A 23886-nucleotide genomic window follows, 5' to 3' on the forward strand; every position below is an offset into this window, starting at 1 on the left:
TAATGAACCCTTTAGTTGCCACAATTTGCTGAAATAGTGTCAAAGCATCCAAGAAGCTTAAAAGCTCACCCAAAATTCATTTGGCACTTCCCGAACACAAACCAAATATGCTACTAGCTTGAAAATGACATTTCGGACTCAATGAAATCGTCGGAATTTGAATTCGAGGTCTCCTTGACCCGGTATCCGATAAGGCGTCAAGAAACTAACTTTAGGCTCAAAAACTCGAAACGCACTCGGGGCCTCTAAAAATTCAACCAAGACTCATTCTAGACTTAGAATCACCCCCTGAATCCAACGGTGCCCTCGGAATTCCATTTCGAGCACCGGAACCTCGTTTGTTGACCAAAGTCAACTCTTGATCAAAATTTCACAATTTTTGCAACTTAGGACCTCAAATCTTCGTTTTAACTCCAAATTCGAATACGTAAATTATCATAGACCCGTTTCGACATTCTAAAACTGCTGGAATCGACGGAAATCCGATTCGAGTCTCGAAACTCCAAATGACACGAAATAACACTTTTAACCAAACTTTAACTCTTAAAAACTCAACTTTTCATCAATTTTCCTTCAAACCAACTTCGAAAATACAACAATTAGGACTCGGGGCAACTATCGGGAGGGGTAAAACGGTCATTTTATGAAAAATTTCCAAAAATGACCTTCAGGGTCATTACAGTCGCCATGAGATTTCGGGTACATTTCATGGAGGTACTTATGCATTATCCCACCATCTTTGATGAAGGTGTTAATCCGTTACATCAATGTTAGTTGCGTTTTCATTCCTAATATCTTTAGGACTAATCAATTCAAGAACTCTATCAAATGAACCATGAGAACGCACAGAAGCTCAAAGGTTTAATTGTCTTAATAGTAATAACTGCAGCAAGCTGACTAGTCATATATCAACTTGCTACATAGTTTCAATCATATGTTGCTCGATTTGTAAAATCAAGTTTTTGGTAAATGAAGGAAGAAGCAGCAGCAACTACATTGAACAATCAGGACGGGGATAAAGAGTTGGCAATGTCAATCACAAATCGGTACTTGACATCAGATTTTGCAAGTCGTTCCATGGCCATATTGATGGAGTCCACAGAAATCAGCTCGATATCTGCAGTAATGTTGTGCTTTGCACAAAAGTCCAACATTTCCTGCGTCTCTTTCATGCCTCCGATGTCACTTCCTCCAACAAGCTTCCTACCTGTTAGTTTGATAACCAAATTTGCAAGATTAATTATATACGATCTTGCACTTACAATGGCTGAAAACTAAAAGTAACATCTTGTTGTTTTTCCAAATCAGTGTGGCTTACCCAAAACCAAAGGGAAAATTGGAAGCTCCAGTGGCTTTTCAGGCAATCCAAGAGTGACAAGCTTACCATCCATCTTCAGTAAACTGAGCAACGGAGCCAATGGATGAACCGCAGCAATGGTGTCAATAATGTAATCCATGGTATTCACAGCAGCCTTCATAGACAACCACCAAAACAAAATGTCCATAAAACAACTTTGCTTGAATCAGTCCACACATAAATGCATATTGTTCGGTGAAAAAATTCAAGAGTTAGAAAGACGAGTGATCTAGTAGTTGGGAGCTAAGATTAGTAGTTGGAAATAATTATGCAAATTTTTATTACAACGCGAATGGAAACCAGAAAACAAGCAACTAAGCTTAATGTTACAATTTAAATACACAAACAGTGCTTACTATATACCGGGACCTCCACTAACTTGTGATTGAGCTACCTGAAGATTCATATAGTCCACCTCAACTAATTTGGTTATAAAATGCTTACGATGTGAGCTGCTGACTCAATACTTTATCTATTCTAGTTGATTCATCAAGAGCTTTATTTCCAAGTTTTTGTTGAAATGGTGTTGAAGTTTTTTTAACAAAACCTTGGTGACTTAAATGTTGTCAAATAAACATTCACAATGCTGAACTGCTTTCTTAATCTTCTTAAGAACATCACCTGTATAGGATTTTTAAACTTTTCTTTACTTTCATTTCTTTTTCCATTTACGTACCTTCAATTTTGCAGGATCACTACTTAAAACAAAAGCATCCGCACCAAGCTTCTTGATGGCCTCATCTTCCTTCTTTGGAGAGGTGCTGATGACAGTAACTTTTAAACCAAAGGCCTTTCCAATCTTCACAGCAATGTGACCAAGGCCACCCAATCCAGCAACACCCAAATGTTTGCCTGGTTCGGTCATACCATAGTACTTCATCGGGCTGTATACAGTGATTCCAGCACATAATAAAGGTGCCCCAGCATCAGATTGGTAGGTGTCAGGAAATGAAGAACAAAGCGCTGATGAACAACTATCATATCAGAGTAACCGCCATAGGTATTTGTACCATCAGGGTTTGTGGAGTTGTAGGTAAATATCACTTTGGGACAATAGTTCTCTAAGCTCTGTTCACAGATGTCACATGTTTGACAGGAGCCTACAATCACCCCAACTCCAACTCGGTCACCAACCTTGAACTTATGGACACTACTGCCAACTGCTGTCACGAGACCAACAATTTCATGCCTGCACACAAATAAGTTATTTATGCTGTAATATAAGCTAAAACTAATACTTCTGACATTAAGTTGGAAAGATTCAATATATTGTTGACTACCTAACCAACTATTTAGAGTGATTCTAAAACTGGTAAACCATTGATTGAAGAACCAAAATGTAACGTGCTAGTGTTCATCTAGTCATTTTTTACTGAATTTCATGTAATGGTGATTTGATAATGTGTGATTCAAATCTGGATACCAGAGAACAGGCAGAAGCACTTCTAACTAGGACTAAGAACAGACAGAAGTTTCTAACAAACACTATTTAGTGACACTGAACTTTTAATGAAGTAAACCTGAAATCATTTTGTCAAATTTCAGTGCCCAGTAAATCTTTGGGGCCTCAACTTATCTGGATTCATTTAAGGGGGAACTTCTCCCTACTAGGTGTTTTCTCATTTCCAGGGTTCAAACTCGAGATTGCAGTTAAGATTGGAGGGATAATATCCATCGCACCTGAAATCTGATGTCTGTCAAGTATTATGAGAAGGAGCTCTAATGTGTAATGATTTCATTGATAAGCATTCCCTGGATGCAATCAGTTCCAAAAGGATTAGCTCCAGTACATTGACTAGACCTGCTACTAACTACACTTAATAGTGAAGAATGTTATTAGGTATCTAACTAAATTCACCTATTCCTTGTGATTATCAATTGCTTTCGGATCCGGACTGCAACTATGTCTTTCAGGTTTCATGAGGATAAAAAAGAAACAGGATTAAAGAGAATTTTATGAATTAAATTCTACTCTTCTCCCGTGTCTGTTAGATTATAACCTAAATAATTTTGTATGACTCGTATATATGTACAAAAAAATAATAATTTACAAAACATTTGAAAGAGAACTAAAACTAAGCATAGTTTTGAAGACAATTGCTGATATTTTAACATGAAATTAAAGTTTTGTTACCCAGGGAGAATGGGGTATTTTGTGAATCCCCATTCATTCTTCAAAATATGCAAGTCTGAGTGACATACTCCACAATAAAGTATCTTCACTATAACATCATCATCACCATTTTCTCTGCCATCAATTCAAACAGAAAAACATATATAAAAAATTCACAATTTTCATTTCTTTTGGTCATAAATCAAAGAGTTAAAACAATTGGCTTTTTGTATAAAATAATTTTTTTTTTTAAAAATGTAATAGCTCCAAAGCTAATACAACATGCATGTTTATACTCATTCTAATGGGTTGCGATTCAGGCAAGCCATAATGAAGAAGATACCTGCGGGAGAAATGGAAGGGAGATAGAATTCCGGAAGGGTCCCTGGCAGCCCAGCCAAAAGCTTTTTGTGCCTGCTCATTCTCTGCTCTTTTCGCCATTTCTCAAAATCTCTGTGTCCTCTGTCTGTGTCTGTCTGTGGCGAAGGAACTTGTAATAACACACTGCTTGCCCCACTTTTTGAAAGTCAATTCTGAGAAATGGAATACATGCTGTGAATCCTCGCTCCTCTCCACTATAAGTTTTTTTCCATATTTGCACGAGTGCTAAGGAAAGAAATCCACTCCTTTGATAACAAAATAATTGACATTATATTCCCATAAAATTAAAGTTTTGTTTGGATATGTAAGTTGATAATCTAGCATTTCTCATATTAATAATCAACTAAATTAAAAAGTTCAAAACCATTTAAATTTCGTACAATCTTTGAACTTTAAACTTTGTTATTTTTTATGAATTTTATGTAAAGTTGTTGTTCTAAATATTTTGGTAATATAGATTAGATAACAATCTTAAAGAAATTGTTTTTTTATTATTAGTAATGTGTATTATTGTTTGGAAACTAAAATATTTATGGTTTTCTACTCCTTTTGAAATTTAATGGTGTCTGGTTTTTTGGAGACTAATAATCTTCTAATTTTGTACTCCTTTGATTTGAAAAATATAAAAACTTTACCGAAAGAATCAGATTGTGTATTTGATTCAAAGAATATAAAAATTTCATCAATTTGTTAAATATTAAGTGTGAATTAATATATCAACTCGAAGAATATAAAAATTTGTTGGAATATTAAAGGTCATACTTAAACAACGATTTGAAGAATATAAAAACTTCGTCATTGTTGTTGTGACAAGTTTGCAACTCTGTTTATTGCTTACTGAATCAGTTTGTCAATTTTGACAATGAAAAAATGGCAATTGAAAGCACAACTACATATGTGACTGTTGCGGCACCAAGTCGAACTTTTGTGCCACAGACGGAAAAATCGGAAAAATTCTCTGGAGAGAACTTCAAAGCATAGAAACAAAGGGTATTTTTTAGCTTAACACACTTGGTATGCAAAAGTTTACCGATGAAAAACATTCAGTGCCTACCACTGATATGCTAGACATGCATGTTTATACTCATTAAATTCAAAGAACTGTATTCTAAAGGGATGCGATATTGTAGTCAACCTATAATGAAGAAGGTGCATGCGGGGGGAAATGGAGGGGAGAAAGAATTCCAGAGGGGTCCCTGGCTGCCCACCCAAAAGCTTTTTGTGCCTGCTCATTCTCTCCTCTTTTAGCCATTTCTCTAAATCTCTCAGTCTAAGTAGGAACATGAGAGACTGAGAGAATTGAGTGTAGGATGATAAATAAGTGTTGAAATTTAAACTGATGACAAGTTTGACTAATTCAAGTTAAATTATTTTCTAATTAATGATTAAGATTATTGGGGTGTAAAATGTAATTTTGTAGTAACACAAGAGAATTGAGTTTCTCTCGTGGAGGGTCATAAAGAAGTGTTGAAATTTAAACTGATGACAAGTTTGCCTAACCCAAATTAAATATTTTTCTTCTTTATTTATTATAAATATTTTCCTTCATAATTTATATCTAATTACCTATTTCAATTGTCATGCTTAATATCCATGGCTTTCATGCTTTTCATATTCATAACCTTCAAATATTTAATTTAAAACTTTAAGATGTCTTTTGGTATTCCTCTATTTTTATCTATTTAAATTCATCTTTTTGTTTCATGAAACTCACATCCACAATTATCCTTTTCATTTTATAGTTAAAGTAGTGAAACCATCAACATCTAAAGTATATGATATATCTACCTTAGTCTGATTATGTATCACTTTACGAAAATGAAGTGATTTTCTATTTGATTCATGCTTTAGTTTGACTCGATGGAGAAGACTTTTGAATTTTGATTGGATATGAGAGAAGTTGTGGACAAAAACTATGAAAATTATGTACCGATTTTGTGTTTCTTTTTTCTATTTATATATTGTTATGATTAAAGTCTTAAGAAGGATGCGTATGGTATTTTTTTCTTCTATGTTTATTTTTTATATTTTTCTCTATTAGCCTTCTTAAATTTAATTTTCTATACTTTTTTTTTATTATCATAACATTTATTTGAGATTGTTGCCTTTTAGTATTCATTACACGCATGTTTTCATTGAATTCTAATCGTCCTAACAAAATTTATAAAATACTGCATGGGACACACGTGTCCAGAAACTAGTATTATTAAAAGTGGGAACAATCTAAGTCAAAAGTTGAATTACGAAAATACCCCTTACTCTATTAATTTATTTTCTTAAAATCATTCTAAAAAAATATTTTTCCATTTAAAATCAACTTCATAACTACACCTCTTCATTTTCCTAACTTATCATCTTATGATCATAAATAAACAATAAATAATAAATAATAATAATAATAATAATTTATTAAAAGTAGAAAGCTCAAAAATTTAAAGTTGAATTACCATTTTACTCCTATACTAAATAAAAAATTTATTAAATATTTTACTAATTAAATATTAAATAATAATCATAAATTTGTCATTTTTCCTTCACATAAAAAAGAGAAATAAAACTTCTATTAAATTAGTAAATATATTAAGCATATATGTAAGTGGAATCAAAATATTTTAAAAATTAAATTATCAAAATGTCCATAGAATATTGAATGACATTAATATTTTTTAATCAAATATTATTCCTACAAGAATATAAATATACACTTAGTTCAATGCATTAGACTATTGAATATATATACACGAAAATACCCATTAATATTTTGTCATTTATTTAACTCCTATTTATGTTTTTTTTTCTTTCTAAACGTAAGTCTATCTTCTAATAAATATAAATAAATAATAATATAGCAAATGAATGACCTAGATAAATTAAAAGACATGGAGTTATGTGTATTCAATTTCTGTAAATGCTAATGCAAAAAGTAAAACATCTCTTTGTAGTAATAAACATATTGAGAATTGGAAAAGTTACTTGGTATATTCAATGTGGAGTAATTCTTTTAATCAAATCATACAATATATATATTCATTTACTAAATGCTATATATTGTGTATATATAGTGAAAAATCACAAGACAGCTATTCCAATTCATCAAATTATTAGATTATCAATCCTACTTTGGGTAGACGACATTTTTTCATATTCATTTTGTGTATGTATCTCTCTTTTCTACTTCAGCTTATGTGCTCTTTTTTTTTTTCTATTCACATTAAAAGTTATTGCCTTTAATTTGACTTATTCATATATGTTTTCTGATTAGTTGAAAGTTCATCTTACTTGGGTACGCAAACATTTGTATCATAGTTATTTCACCTCTTGCAACATAGAAATTTGTCATGAAAATATCAAATCATGTAAGATTACTTTCTTTTTAATTATAACTTCTTGGAGTATCATGAAACTGTATGTTCTTGTTTGTGTAAATTTTGGTTAAGAATCAATTTACATAATTTAACTAATATTTTTTTGTCAAATTCACAGATGATAGAACTAATAATTTTGAATTGGGCAAGGGGTACGTACCTATAGTAATTATGATTTATATACATCGATTATATATTTGAGCAATTATTATTTTTATCACTAATAATAACTATTTATTTTGTAGGTGTACACCAAAAAAATTGACAATGATCCACTAGCTATCATAAGAAAGGTATGTGTTGATCGAATTTATGTGCAATTTTTACAAAGCACAATTCACATTCGATAACAACTTCTTGACCTGTATGTGATTGTAATAAGGTGGAGGTTACAATTTTTTAGAAAGAAGGCAAAAAATTTAGAACATGAAATATTTTGAACCAATAACCTTGAACTTATGGACACTACTGCCAACTGCTGTCACGAGACCAACAATTTCATGCCTGCATACAAATATGTTATTTATGCTGTAGTATAAGCTAAAACTAACACTTGTGACATTAAATTGAAATATTCATGAAAAATTCAAGATATTGTTGACTACGTACCCCACTATTCATATTGAGATGTCAATTAGTTAGTTAATTAACTAATTACATTGTCAGTAGTGCCTTTACTTATTGAGCAAGTTGTAGGATCTATATAAATAGAATGTACTCAGCTGTAATAGTTAATTCAATTGATTCAATACAAACAAAGCAGTTTCTTCTTCGTTTCTCTCATACTCCTTCAATTGAGTTCTGCAGTTCTTCAGCATACTAGCTAGCTGACTCTCTTATCTGTTAATCATCAGTTTCACATGGTATCAGAGCCTTGTTGCTCTTACTAGATTCGTCATCTCTGTTTTTTGGTAGCGTCAATTTGATTCTCAGTTGCAATTGTTTAAAGATTAATCAGATCTTGCAACCATGGTGTAAGTTGTAGATCCCAGTACCAGTTCTACAGGAAGTAATGTCATCGATGTAAGCAATCCTCTTTACATTCATCCATCTGCTGGTCCTAGCCTGCCTCTTGTTCAGGTTGTATTTGATGGAATCGGTTATAGGTCTTGGAGGAGAAGTGTAATGAGATCCCTCTCTGTGAAGAACAAGTTAGGGTTCATTAATGGTGAGTATAAGAGACCTGCACTCAATTCTCCTCAATTTCGATAGTGGGAAAGATGTGACAATATGGTCACATCTTGGATCCTCAAGTCTCTTGGAAAACAAATTGTTGATAGTGTAGAATATGTTTGTGATGCCTTAGAATTGTGGAAGGAGTTGGAAGACAGATATGATCAAACAAATGGGGCTAAGTTGTACCAGATCCAAAAGGAAATCAATGCTTTAAGTCAAGGTATGCTTGACGTGACTGTGTATTATACTAGGATGAAGAAGCTATGGGAAAAATTGAACAATCTGAGTTCTAAAGATCAATGTAGTTGAGTGTGCAACTGTGGGGGGAAAAGAGAACATACATAAGGCAGAGCAAGATAGGAAACTCATTCAATTTCTTATGGGATTGAATGAGGTGTATACTATAATCAGAGGTAGTATATTGATGATGAATCCCTTGCCATCTATGACCCAGTCCTTTGCTTTGTTGGTTCAGGAGGAAAAACAAAGGGAGTTCAAACCAAATAATCAAATGTTCGTAGAGGCATCAATGAATTCTTCTATGCATGCTAACTCATCAGGACCTTCAAGTGGAAGACAACAATTTAGGACTAATTTCTCTCCCACTAATAACTACAATGGCAAACCAAAGAAACCTGGTCACACTAAAGACATGTGCTACAAGCTACATAGTTATCCTCAGGCTAGTACCACTGGGAATGGACAAGGTAACAATGGCTATAACAATCAAGACAGGTATAACAATAATCATAGGACAATACAATAATCAGTTTCACAGGTCTGCTAAGGGAAAAGGGATAGCAGCAAATGCTTTTGGCATAGATATTGAATCTAACATAGGAAACACTGTTGAATCCTCAAATTCTGACCCCAATCTTACCAAGGATTAGTATGGACAACTCCTTAATCTGCTGCAACACTTTCAGTTGGGATCTGCAGGAGAAGCTACTGAAGATCAGCTTGTGAATGGTGCTGCAAATTTTGCAGGTATGATAGCTTGTAACTCATCTGTTGATTTTGACAAACTTTCATATGGATGTTTCAAATCAAAGACTGACTTGTGGATACTAGACTAAGGGCCACACATGACATGACCTATAATAAGAACCATTTTTCTGATATTATTTTCTTTTCATATCCCTTGTTAGTCAGCTTGCCTAATGGATACAAGGTGAAGGTAACTGAAGTTGGAAATGTAAAACTTACATCAAAGATCACATTGCATAAAGTTCTTTTCATTCCATCCTTCAAATATAACTTGGTTTCCATAAATTCTTTAGCACTTCATCTTAAATGTCTTGTTTCTTTTTCTAATTCCTTTTGTATGCTGCAGGGCCCCTTCAATGAAGAGGCCTCTGGAGATTGGTAGAGTACAAGATGGACTTTATCTACTTTGCTCAGCCTGTTTGAAAAAGAGCTGCTCCAACACTTCTTTGAAAAATTCAAGTCAATATGTTAGTTTGCATAGTACTGCTGTAGGCCATAAATGTCAATGTTCTTCTCCATTATGTACTTCCTCAGCAAATGTAGAATGCCCTTTGTCTACTGTTTCTTCTTCATGTCATGTTGTTCCATCTGTAATAAATACTACTCATAATGGAAGTGGTTCTGTTTCAATACCTAGTATGTCTCATTCCTTTAATCTGTCTCATGAAGTTAATACCAATGCATACCTCTTGTGGCACCACAGACTTGGACATGTTCCTTTTGTAAAAATGAAAAATATACCACCCATTCTTGTGAAGTTCTCATATAAGCAGCCTTTTACCTGTACCATATGTCCCATGGCAAGGCAAAATAGATTACCATTTCCTACCAAGACCGATAGAACTACCAAGTTTTTTGAACTGCTCCATGTGGATTTGTGGGGACCATATCATGTGGAAACCCATGACAATTTTAGATATTTTATCACCTTAGTTGATGACTTTAGCAAGTCCACTTGGACTCACTTGTTGAGCTGCAAGAGTAAAGCATTACACATTATTAAATCATTTGTCAATATGGTTGAGACTCAGTTCAAAACCACCATAAAAGCCATAAGGACAGATAATGGCCTAGAATTTGTGAACCAAGAATCCACCCTCTTTTTTCAATCAAAAGGAATTATTCACCAAAAATCATGCCCCTACACACCATAACAAAATGGTGTAGTAGAAAGAAAACACAAATATCTCCTAGAAACTGCTAGGGCACTCCTTTTTCAATCCAAACTACCTATTAAGTATTAGGGACAATGTATACTTACAATAACCTTCATCATTAACAGACTTCCCTCTATTGTTCTTCAGAACAAATGCCTTTTTTCTTTACTGTATAATCAAGAGCCTCAATATTCTCACATGAGAAGTTTTGGCTGCCTATGCTATCCTACTACTCCTAAGTCCCATAGAACCAAGTTTGAGCCAAGCGCAGGCCCACATGTGTTTGTAGGTTATCCATTTGGGACAAAAGGTTATAGAGTACTAAGTCTGGCTTCTAACAAGATTTCTGTGTCTAGGGATGTTACATTTCATGAGGCAATCTTCCATTTTACTATGACTAAATCATCTTACCCTATCACTGCTGTGGTAAATGATTCTGTTCCTATTTTGTATTATCTTACTCCTACAACTGTTCCTTCCAATAACATTCAGTGTAATCCTGACCCTAAAAATATGCAATGTGATCATGATCATACAGACACTACAATTCCAACTGTTTTACCACCACCATCTGTTCATCCTTCATCAAATCACATTACATATGTTAGAAAGTCTACCAGAATCCATAAACCACCAGCTTATCTAGATGATTACCTATGCAATATACCTCATTCCACAACTACATTACCACCTCATTCACTACATGCATCTTTTTCTAACCACCATCATATTGCCTCTAAGTTTCTGTATCCTGACAGCTAGTCTCTTGTATTGAGTATCTCACATGAAAGTAAGTCAGCTTCATATGATGTAGCAGCTATGGATCCTGCATGGTAGATAACTATGACACAAGAACTATCTGCCTTACATGATAATGATACTTGGGTTCTGATCATGCCTTTACCCCTTGGAAAGAAAGCTATTAGGGGTAGATGGGTATATTAGATCAAACACAGAGCTGATGGTAGCATAGAAAGGTACAAAGCTAGGTTGGTTGTTAAAGGTTACACTCAGCATTATGGAGTTGACTACACAGAGACTTTTTCACCTGTTATTAAGATGACTACAGTGAGAGTTCTAATTGCCACTGCTGTGAAGAAACACTGGAACATTTATCCATTGGATGTGAATAATGCCTTTCTCTATGTGGAGTTAGATGAAGAGGTTTACATGGATATTCCACCAGGCTTGAATATTCAAACTAAAGGATTGGTTTGTAAGCTCAATAAGTCACTATATGGTCTAAAGCAGGCTAGTAGGCAATGGTATGCTAAGTTGTCTGATGCCCTCAGTTCCAGGGGATACACTCATTCTTTAAATGACTATTCTCTATTTTATAGAAAGAATGGCTCATCTACTGTCTTCATAGCTGTGTATGTGGATGATATCCTGCTGACAGGTACTGATATTGAAGAAATTGATACTCTCAAAGGTTTTCTCCATAATTAGTTCAAAATTAAAGATTTGGGGAAACTGCATTATTTCTTGGGGTTGGAAATCCTTTACACTGAAGCTGGATTGCTCATTTCACAAAGGAAATTTGTTCTTGATCTACTCAAAGAGTACCATTGTTCTGAACTCTTCAGCCTCACCTCACCATTAGATGAGACATTCAAACTCAAAGGAAATGAGGGGAAGCCTATTTCTGATCCTAGTGGATACAAAAAATTAGTTGGGAAGCTTAACTTTTTAACTAATACCAGATTAGATATTGCTTATGGAGTTCAGCACCTTAGTCAGTTCATGCAAGACCCCAGAGAACCATATATGAAAGATGCATACCACATGTTGAGATATCTCAAGAAAGATCCCACATTAGGATTGTTTATGGCTTCTACTGATGATTACAATGTGCAAGCTTTCTGTGATTCAAATTGGGGTGCTTGCCTTGATTCCAGAAAGTCAATCACAGGGTATATTGTACTGCTTGGTTCCAGTCCTATAAGCTATAAATCTAAGAAATAGGAAACTATATCTCTTTCCTCAGCTAAGGCTGAGTATAGATCCCTTCGAAAGGTGGTTGGACAACTAGTTTGGTAAGATAGACTATTTGAAGAGCTCACCATTCCTCGAAGCAGACCTTTTCATATCTTTTGTGACAGTCAATCAGCTTTACAGATTGCCAGAAATCCTGTGTCCCACGAAGGACCAAACACATTGAGATCGATTGTCATTTTGTACGAACCAAGCTACAAGAAGGTCTTATCTCGTTGCATCACATTGGAACTCATGACCAACTGGATGACATCCTTACTAAGGCCCTTACAGGAGTCAAACATTCAGTAGTTTTGGACAAGTTGGCTGTGTTGGTCTCACCTCCAACTTGAGGGGGGGGGGGGGGATTGAGATATCAATTAGTTAGTTAATTAACTGATTAGTTGATATGTCCACGTCATCATTAGTTAGTTAGAAAGTTAGTTGGTTGATTAGTTAGTTTGTTCACATTGTTAGTATTGCCTTTACTTATTGAGCAAGTTGTAGGATCTATATAAATAGAATGTACTCAGCTGTAATAGTTAATTCAATTGATTCAATACAAGAAAAGCAGTTTTTTCTTCGTTTCACTCATACTGCTTCGATGGAGTTCTGCAGTTCTTCAGCATACTAGCTGACTCTCTTATCTGTTAATCATTAGTTTCACAATTCAAAGTGATTCTAAGAACTAGTCAACTTTTCCTGAATTTAATGTATATGCTTTCTACCAAAATAATGGTAGTTCAAATCTGGATATCAGAGAACAGTTACAAGCACTTCTAATTACGACTAAGAACATACAGAAGTTTCTAAGAAACACTATCATGTGTATATACATATATACACATGATATTTTTTCCGAAGTTAATGAGTGCACTTGCACCCCAACTATACAAGTGGATTCGCCTCTACTGTAGTACATTGACTAGACCGGATTTGGCTCCCCTCCAATAGCCCATATGAAACTAATGAATGGTTAGATTGATTTGCTAAAACCAACCTTTGTAACTACAGTCAATAATTATATTTTTTTCTCCATTACAACCCATTTTCTTCTTCTGCATTGAGTAATTCGCCATCAATATTAGAAAAGGAAGAAGAGCAACTGCACTCAGGTTAACTTTTGCAAAATCAATTGTCAAAATGAAGAAGTACCATCCTATCTTGTTTATCTATTTTTTACTTGAATAGATAGGAAAAGGGACCTTTTTGGTTGCTGGAGAAAATGTAAAATTATGGGATTTTTATCAATATTTCTCCATTGATGAATCTCAATCAAAGTATAATTTTTATTTATTTTTTCATCTTTCAACTCTGTCCTCCTCTTCAAATATGAAAAATTTAAGAAATTATATCAAACCTAATTAATACACTATTGTAGTTCCAAACAAGCTTCAACTTTTGAATTTTCTACATGAATTAAAACTAATGTTTTTAGAATTTTAAAGCCTAGAAATTTTTTTTGGGTTGTAATTGACTAGATAAAGGACCAATATCAACTTTCATTCTTCCATACTTATTGGCCCGCCATGAAAGCAATTCCAGCATAAAATTTCTCCTAAAACTTCAAATCTGATAAGGCAGGAGGAACCCGCTTGTTCTCATTTGAGGTTTAACTAATTGAAATTTTCAATTTTTGATAGATCTAAGGGGAGAGGAGAGGCTTGGAGTCTAGTGGTGGAGAGAGAAAGAAAGATGGAAGTTAATATTTTAACATGATTAAAATGGAGGATTTTACCAAATAAATCTAAACCATCCATTAATTTAAGAGACACATGTAGCAATATTAACCCCAATTGGAGGAACTGGACAAATTGGCTACTAGAGGGGAGCCAAATCCAACTAGACATACTACTAACTACACTTCAAGAAGCTAACCATAAATCATGAACTAATCTAAATTATTTACATTTTGTAATCTACAATTCTACACCAACAAAAAAGAGTTGCTTTAGTGTGTAATTGTTGATATCACCTAATATATCAACATAGAAAGGGTAGCTTAGTACTTACTTCTATCTAGCTGTTAAGAAGTAGTTAATTTGTTAGTTAGTTACTAAGTCAGTTAGTCAGCTACTGTGTAAATGAGTCAGTTGTGATTCATCATAAAAGGATCACACACAATGTATTTGAGATTAGATTGAATATAATGCGCTAATCAGTTTACTAATTTTTTTATCTTTCTACCCTCTTCATCCTCTTAACTTCTCTTCTTCTTAAGGAATTCTGTATCAATTCATGAATAACAACATGGTATCAGAGCAACTACAACTGTTGAGTTAACCTGGCTAGTATGACTACTGAAGGATCTTGGGTTAATCATCACACAAACCACCACAGTTGTAACACCTCGAAATATTCTAAGGCAAAGGTCCAAGGAAGGGTTCAAGGATGGTGAAAGAGTCCATGGTTAGTGAGCCCATCCTTGAAGCCAAGCCATGTGAAAAATATTCTAAGGCAAGGGTCTAAGGAAAGTGGAAGAGTCCACGGTCAGTGAACCCATCCTTGAACCCAAGCCTTGTGAAAATATATTTGTAAGCAAAGGTCAAAGAAGGGTTCAAGGACGGTGGAAGAGTCCACGGTCAGTGAACCCATCCTTGAACCCAAGCCTTGTGAAAAATATTCCAAGGCAAGGGTCCAAGGACGGTGGAAGAGTACACGGTCAGTGAACCCATCCTTGAACCCAAGCTTTGTGAAAAATATTCTAAGGCAATGATTCACGGACAAGTTCACGGCCAGTAGAATTGTCCACGGACGGTAGACCTATCCATGGAGATAGACTTAGAAAAAAATCCAGGCCATTGGTTCACGATAGCCTTAACTGGTCGTGAATCAATGAATGGCCGATGAAAGCCTTCCTTGAAAGGCAGCCGTCAGTTATTTTTTTAAGGTTATATGGGTCATTTCCTATGCATATAATACCCAAACTAGATCATTTCAATCCTAATACTAGACCCTATATAAGTCATTCTAAGTCAAAATAAACCCATTCATATCATTATTTCCAAAACCCCAAATATTTTCCCCAAAGTTCATCCTCTCCAAAAATATTCTCTTTCTAGAAAACTCAAAGAAGAAGAAGAAGAAGAAGAGGGTCAAGCTAGGTCAAGTCAAGACTCCATTGTTTCAAGCTTGCTAGGATTTATAATCAAGGTATGATGGCTTATTCATTCATGGATCCCTTTCATACATGAATATCTATGTTTCCCCCAATTGTGAAGATGAATCCCTAATTCTATTTAGGGTTCCTTACTATATTGTGGGTATTGTTGTTTGTTGATCCAATTGAGTGGATAATGATCAATTATGATTGAATTAGTAGTATATCATGTTTTTAAGATAGAAAATTCCCAAAATCTAGGGTTTTGTCTCCAAGTCATGGGTTCCTTTCAAAAATGATTTTTATGTTTGATTTAGTTTATATTATGATTGAATTGATGTTTTATTATGGTTTTACGTTGAATTCCCCAAGAACCCATGAAAACCCCACATTACTCAATTATGATCTTGTGATGTGGGTTTGTTGATTATAGAAGAATATTATGAGATTATGCTTGTAGTAGTTGAGTTAATTGAATCATGTTAATATCCATGCCTAATGTAGCAATTCTAGATGTGTTGATGGAATGTGATCTATGGTCCTTGATGGGAAAAGTATGAGAATAATGCATGATTACGAGATTTATGTATATATGTTTTATGAACACTTTGAGAGTAAAGTGAATATGATTATGAGCTAGTGTTGTGTTGTTGGAGGTTATCCTCATGTACACACTTATGCATGAATATGATAAGATGTGAAAGGTTTGTCACATGTAGTGATTCTAAGGTTGGAAGACTAGTCTCACATATCGAATCTATGAGCTTTAGTATGAGTTATGTTGGATTGAGCGTCAAGACATTCTTCCATAATTATGAACTTAAGTCAAGACTTAATATGAACTCAAATGGGAATTATGCTTAGCATCGAGTGGATATTGATATGAGATGGAATCCTTCACATTAGTAAAGGCCGGGTTTCTAGGAGCAATCTCTTGGGATGGAACCCCTCACGATAGTAGAGGTCGAGTTTCTAGTAGCAATCCCCTTATCCCATAAACTACGTGCCCTCGTAGGTTATTTAGCTATTGGATCCACCTAAGCTAAGATTATGGTTCTACCTTAGGTAAGTAGAGCAACCCCTTTTCGGTGTGGGGTAGACACTAGATTTCATGCTAAGCTCACATGGTCTATGTCGGTTAAGGCTTTTTCCCACAACAATAATATGAATTATGAACCATGGTTACCCTAGGAGCTTTACTTAGCATGGGTGAGATTTATGGGAGTCTTGTTCATGCATTGCACAAGTATGCTTTAAGAGTAATTATGGTATTTTTCCATTAATGTATGATGATATATATGTTGATGTAACTTATGAAGTGTTTCTCTTATGTCATGCTAAACTAGATGCTTTGATTAGGCCTATGACTATGATGTTAGCTCTTATGCTCACGACTTATGTTATTATCTCTTATGATTATGGTATATGTTTTATCTTGACTAATGTCTCTTATATGCTTATGTTGATTATTTATGATAGACATCATATTTAGTACATTATTGTCCTAACACATACTTTTGCCTACATTTTGATCAAATGTAGGGTTCGACAATATTGAATTCTACCCTTGTGGCTAGGTTCACAGTAGCTCAAGAAGAAAAGTGTTGGTGAGTCCTCATAGCATCGAGGACTTGATCATCCTTTTCTTTTTATGTCTTTCTTTTATGTTTGGATTTTGTATGGGTTGTGTCCATAACTCTTTTCAAGTATTAGATGGTTTGAGACAAGTGTAATAAGACTTCCGCTTTGCTTTTATAAAATACTTCTATTGTATTGAAAAAATTGTTTTTAATTTTCATATTTTTCTATTATCGTATGTTTTGATATGCTAAGTGGCTTACATGGGGTCCTTCAGGGCTGTATGTGCCATGTTACGTCTAGGGGGTACCCCTGGGTCGTGACAAACTTGGTAATCAGAGCACAAGGTTTAAAATGGTTCTAGGATGTCTCAAACCACGTCTAGTAGAGTCTTGTTCATATGTGTGAAGTGCACCACATTTATGATTGAGAGGCTATTAGATGTGTAGGAAACTTCACTTTTTCATTCTCTAAGTCGATCTATGGAGTTTTACTCTATTAGATCTTTCCCCTAATCCGTGCTCAATGGTTTCAGGATATGACTACCACAAGGGCTAACATTAGAAGGGATGAGGAAGACAATGTGGATCAAGAAGTTCCTCCTCAAGTTCCAATTAACCCTTTGGAAGAGAAAGTAACAAGTGAGAAGTTTAGGTTTGGTTTTCAAATGTTAGCTCAGGCTGGGATAGAAACTCCGGAATTTTATGGGTCAAGGATGGAGGAAAATCCTCAAGATCTTATAGAAGAGGTCTCTAAGGTGTTGGACTTTGTGGGAGTGACTCCGGTAGAGAAGGCGGAGTTATTTTCTTATCAGCTCAAAAGGATTGCTCAAGTTTGGTTTAGTAAATGGAAAAAGGCTAGACCGGTAGGAATGGGTCCCATAGAGTGGGAAGGGTTCAAGAGTACATTTCTAGATAGGTTCTTCCCTTTAGAGATGAGAGAAGCTTTAGTGCTTGAGTTCATTAACCTTAGGCAAGGTAGTATGAGTGTCAAGGAATATACATTGAGGTTCACCCAACTGTCGAAGCACGCTCTAATTCTAGTGTTCGATCTTAGGTCAGGAATGAGTAAGTTTGTGTCGAGTGTGTCCGACTTGGTAGTGAAAGAATGTCGTACGGTCATACTTGATCATGATATGAATATATCTCGTCTTATGGTGTATGCCCAACAAATGGAAGATGAGAAACTCCAAGACAATAATAGGGAGGTGAAAAGAGCTAGAACCGGTGATAGAAATTTCTCTAATGATAGATCCGATGGACCAACAAAAGCTTTCCAACCAAAAGAGAGTGTCTAACCCTAAGCCTCAAAAAAGGAGTAATAGTGAATATGTGTTGCTTAAGCCTACTTAGACTAAGTGTGTAAGGAAGCATTATGGTAGGTATCTAGCTGACAATGATGGTTGTTATGGTTGTGGTAATGAGGGTAACAAGATGAGAGATTGTGCAATACTTAGGGCTAAAGGGAGAGAGGCCAAGCAAGCTTATCTTAGTGGTCCGGATTCCAATGCTCCCAAGCAAGAATAGGTTATATGCCCTCCAAGCTAGAGGTGAACAAGAGTGTCCTCCAAATGTTGCTCCCAATATGTGTTTTATGCTTATTTAGATTCTGGTGTTGCTTGTATTTTGTGACTTGATAGACTTTGATGTTGTCTTTGGTATAAATGGGTTGCATTATGGTTATGTGTATTGATAGTAGAACCCAACTTAGTCATGATGAGTTTTAGGGTATGTGGATAAATTTTATGAATAAGGTGTTTAAGCAATGCCTAGATGTGTTGAGTGAGTAGACTCTCTAAGAAGGGTAGAAATGTAATTCACCATGGTTTAGAATCATCTTGTGCGATAAATATGAAAGCTTAGTGGTAACTAGATCCCACCTTAGAGTTGAAAGAAATTGTGCTATGAAAATCTCCATAGGCTTACTCCCAAGGGGGAGATAGTGTACTTAAGATATCAAGGTCGTTGAGTGTTCTTGATGTTCATGATTTAGGTTGACTTGAAATTCTCACCTTGAGAGGTGTAGTGAGTTTAGGAAGTTTAGTCCCGGTTTTGTAAGCTCATATGAGATCTTGAGTGGTGTTGGTAAGGTTACTTGTGAGCTAGAGTTGCTTAATGAGTGTTACCAATGTATTTGGTTTTCCATGTCTCTAGGATATAGAAGGGTATTGAAGTTCCGACATTCGTAAATCCCTTAAGAAGAGTTTGGAGTTAGTGAGAACCTCTCTAATTTAGAAATATCGGTAGGGATCTTAGACCGGAAAGTTAAGAAATAAAAGAGAGCAAGGGAGTTGTTTCCATGAAGGTGTTAAGGAGTGGTCTTTTAGTGAGGGTTTTTAGGTGAGGGTGCTACTAGGGAGGCCAAGGGCCCATGAGATGTCCCGATGTCCTCATCTTTTTTCCTTATATTCCTCCTTTAGCATTTAAATGGTGAGTTCCTCTTGGTTTGTGCCTTATGTGAAGTCATGTGTAATTTATGTGTTTCCATGATTTCCTTATGTTATGCATGTTCTTGATGAAATTCATGTTTACTAAGAAAGAAAAAATGAGTTTTCATGTTTTATGTTCCTCATGTTGTTGTGCATTTAGTATGAGTTGCATATTTGACTTCATGAGATGAGTTGATAAACATGCTTTAGTATGCTTTTGAGAGTAACTGCATAATGCCTCCATGATATTGTGTTGAGCATGCTTTTAGTTGGAGAAGGTAGTTCCTCCTATGAATGTGAGAAATGTTGAGTTTTATACATAATGGGTTGTTAGGTGTAGTTCCTACCTCCTTGTGTTACATCGATTATGTTTGAGATAGAGTTGATGTATCCTCCTTTGAATTTTGCATTAATTTGATGTTGCATGCATGATGGGCTGCTTGTCTTGAGTCTTTACTTCCGTAAGGTGTCTAGATCGTCATTCGAAGACGAATGTTCCCAAGGGGGAGATATTGTAACACCTCAAAATATTCTAATGCAAGGGTCTAAGGAAGGGTTCAAGGACGGTAAAAGAGTCCACAGTCAGTGAACCCATCCTTGAACACAAGCCTTGTGAAAAATATTCTAAGGGAAGGGTTCAAGGACGATGGAAGAGTCCACGGTCAGTGAACCCATCCTTGAACCCAAGCCTTGTGAAAAATATTCTAAGGCAAGGGTTAAAGGACGGTAGAAGAGTCCACGGTCAGTGAACCCATCCTTGAACCCAAGCCTTGTGAAAAAATATTCTAAGGCAAGGGTCCAAGGAAGGGTTCAAGGACGGTGGAAGAGTCTACGGTCAGTGAACCCATCCTTGAATCCAAGCCTTGTGAAAAATATTCTAAGGCAAGGGTTAAAGGACGGTAGAAGAGTCCACGGTCAGTGAACCCATCCTAGAACCTAAGCCTTGTGAAAAATATTCTAAGGCAACGATTCATGGACAAGTTCACAGCCAGTAGAATTGTCCACGAACGGTAGACCCATCCGTGGAGATAGACTTAGAAAAAAATCCAAGCCTTTGGTTCACAATAGCCTTTATTGACCGTGAATCAATGAATGGCCGGTGAAAGCCTTCTTTGAAAGGCACCGTTAATTATTTTTTTCAAGGTTATATGGGTGATTTCCTATGCATATAATGCCTAAACTAGATCATTTTAATCCTAATCCTAGACCCTATATAAGTCATTCTAAGTCAAAATAAACTCATTCACATTATTATTAACAAAACCCCAAATATTTTCCCCAAAGTTTATCCTCTCCAAAAAAATTCTCTCTCTAGAAAACTCAAAGAAGAAGAAGAAGAAGAAGAAGAAGAAGAGGGTCAAGCTAGGTCAAGTCAAGACTCCATTGTTTCAAGCTTGCTAGGATTTATAATCAAGGTTTGCTGGCTTATTCATTCATGGATCCCTTTCATCCATGAATACCCATGTTTCCCCCAATTGTGAAGATGAATCCCCAATTTTAGTTAGGGTTCCTTCCTATATTATGGGTATTGTTGTTTGTTGATCCAATTGAGTGGATAATGATCAATTATGATTGAATTAGTAGTATATCATGTTTTTAAGAAAGAAATTTCCCAAAATCTAGGGTTTTGTCTCCAAGTCATTGGTTCCTTTCAAAAATGATTTTTATGTTTGATTTAGTTTATATTATGAATGAATTGATGTTTTATTATGGTTTTACGTTGAATTCCCAGTAACCCATGAAAACCCCATATTACTCAATTATGATCTTGTGATGTGGGTTTGTTGATTATAGAAGAATATTATGAGATTATGCTTGTAGTAATTGAGTTAATTGAATCAAGTTAATATCCATGTCTAATATAGTAATTCTAGATGTGTTGATGGAATGTGATTTATGGTCCTTGAAGGGCAAAGTATAAGAATTATGCATGATTATGAGATTTATGTATATATGTTTTATGAACACTTTGAGAGTAAAATGAATATGATTATGAGCTAGTGTTGTGTTATTGGAGGTTATCCTCATGTACACACTTATGCATGTGTCACGACCCGATTTCTCAAGTCATGATGACACCTACTATAACCCACCAGCAGGTAAGCCAACCCGTAACCCAGAACAACAAGTAATGGGTCTGAGGGTAGAAACTAAACAAGAGTAGGCAAATAACAATATAGACAGGCAGAAGCAAACCAAAACATATATACAAATAAAGATCCCTCCCAGAACCTGGAAGTCACTAGTACAGAGCTACTAACAAAATGAGTATATAAGTCCCAAAAATGGACAACATAGACTGGACTGTCTCGAAAGGTAAAAGACAAGTCTAAATATACAGATGGAGACTGAAATAGTACAAAGCGTCGTGTGCTCACTCCAGTCTCCGGATCAGTCTGCTCCAAGCTCGATCAACGCTGGCTACTAGTGCCCGGACCTGCATCAAGAAATAGATGCAAAGCATAGCATGAATACCAAAACAACAGGTACCCAGTAGGCATCATAGGCCGACTGAACTTGAAAAGTAAAGGCAATATGAAAAGAAGGAATAACAGAAACCGAAGTCAAGAACTAAAATCTAACTAACAATGGAATGCACACGAGTGTAGAAAGAACTAACTAAAGTAATCTATAAGCTAACTACATCTAACTGGACCCCCATAAGCCCAGAAGGTACACACGTGCGCAAGTTAAATAAAAACTCGAACGGACCCCCATAAGCCCGACGAGTACACAGAATAACTATAACTAAAGAGAATTGCATATGAGAACCGAAGAATGGAGAACACGAACCAGAACCTCAACCCCAATTTGTAAAATCTGATAGTGCGGATGCCGGACCTCAAACCGGATGCTCAGCAGAAGTACCCAAGTAACTAATCATAAGTATCAAATATCTGAGGCCGGAACTCTAACCGGATGCTCTATATCAGTATCTGGGCAATAGAGGCCAGACCTTAAACCAGAGAGCACCCCCAAGTCGCGACACGGCGTATTCGACCTCTCGGAGGTCTAATACAAGCCCTTAGCATTCATCACATTAGATATGTAAAATAGTGCGGAATTAAAAACTCTTTAAATAAAATCCCATAAGACTCAAAGGTCACTTTTAAAAACGTCATTCAAAATTACACACGCGGAATACTAAGTCTCTTAGCCATCTTAGACATAAACGTGAAAACATACTAGGGACACGGCCCTTTACAATCAAAAGAAGTCTATTAAGTCTATTACAAGAACCTTATCATAAAACTAGAATAGAAAAGTCTTGTCCTCGACATATGAGGACATACCACAAGATCTTGGAAGAACTTCAAGCTCCAAGCTTACTATAGAACCCGCTCACTTTCCGGAACCTACACTAGTAGAAAATAGAGAAATATGGAATTAGCACAATTAAGTACTAAGTATGATGACCATGCAAAAACATGCCAAAACGGACATTTACAAGGAATAAATGCTTTCATATTATTTTGATAAAACCTACTTCACAAGTATAAGAGACATAATACAAGTCAACATTCACATATAGGACCATAACCAACCATACACATACTCAACATATATCCATATACAATCCATGCTTAACTTTAAAAGAACACACGTCATTTCATTACCGTAGGACCTCTACCTAATATAACCTTAAGACACACTTGAGTGAGACAAGAAGTGACCGCCCATACAACCTCTTCAAGCACACTTAAGTGTTCCTCAAGATTACCTTAGATAAGGACATTTCCTTTATAATATAACATCAATAGACCAACATTCTTTAAGAAACCATTTAGGAGACATTCAAGCACATAAGGGGACATTCACATAATAGTCGTTAGACTTAGGGAACTCACTTTAGTATCTTCAAAGCCTACTCGTGCCATGTGTAGATAGCATCCCATACTACTACCTACACGTTGTAGAACCTATCAAATAACTAGAGTGCACATCCCACATGATGGGAATAGGCATAACCGACATAGACCATACTAGCTAGGTATGGAATCCGGAGTCTATCCTACTCCGTGGAGGTTGTTCTACTTGCCAAAGGTAGAACTAGTAAGCAACCCATGTAGGCACATGGTTAAGGGATGTCCAAGGAAGTTCATTGTGCCTAATCTCATACTCAACTAGGACACCTTCCTAACCACATCCACTCGGTGCTAGCCTTGTTTCCCATAGAGTATTCAATCACATATGTACTAGAGAGGGTTCCTTTTCTAGTTCAACCAACTCATAGTACCTCTTCCCAAGAAAGGCCCCATCTCTAAGTCAT

The 23886-nt window shown here is 35.6% G+C and overlaps 1 long non-coding RNA gene and 1 pseudogene across 1 annotated transcript in view; both read right to left on the bottom strand.

Moving 5' to 3' along the window:
- Window positions 1-860: 860 nt before the first annotated feature.
- On the bottom strand, window positions 861-4048 carry LOC102584306 (probable mannitol dehydrogenase; annotated as a pseudogene).
- A 17781-nt stretch (window positions 4049-21829) lies between these two features.
- LOC107062017 (uncharacterized) overlaps window positions 21830-23886 on the bottom strand; it is a 4585-nt gene continuing 2528 nt past the window's right edge. Inside the window, exon 3 of the long non-coding RNA XR_001474372.1 lies at window positions 21830-22053. This is a non-coding gene — a long non-coding RNA (uncharacterized lncRNA). The remainder of the gene's footprint in view (window positions 22054-23886) is intronic.

Source organism: Solanum tuberosum, unplaced genomic scaffold, assembly GCF_000226075.1.
Source record: "Solanum tuberosum cultivar DM 1-3 516 R44 unplaced genomic scaffold, SolTub_3.0 scf00192, whole genome shotgun sequence".
Classification (NCBI taxonomy): domain Eukaryota; kingdom Viridiplantae; phylum Streptophyta; class Magnoliopsida; order Solanales; family Solanaceae; genus Solanum; species Solanum tuberosum.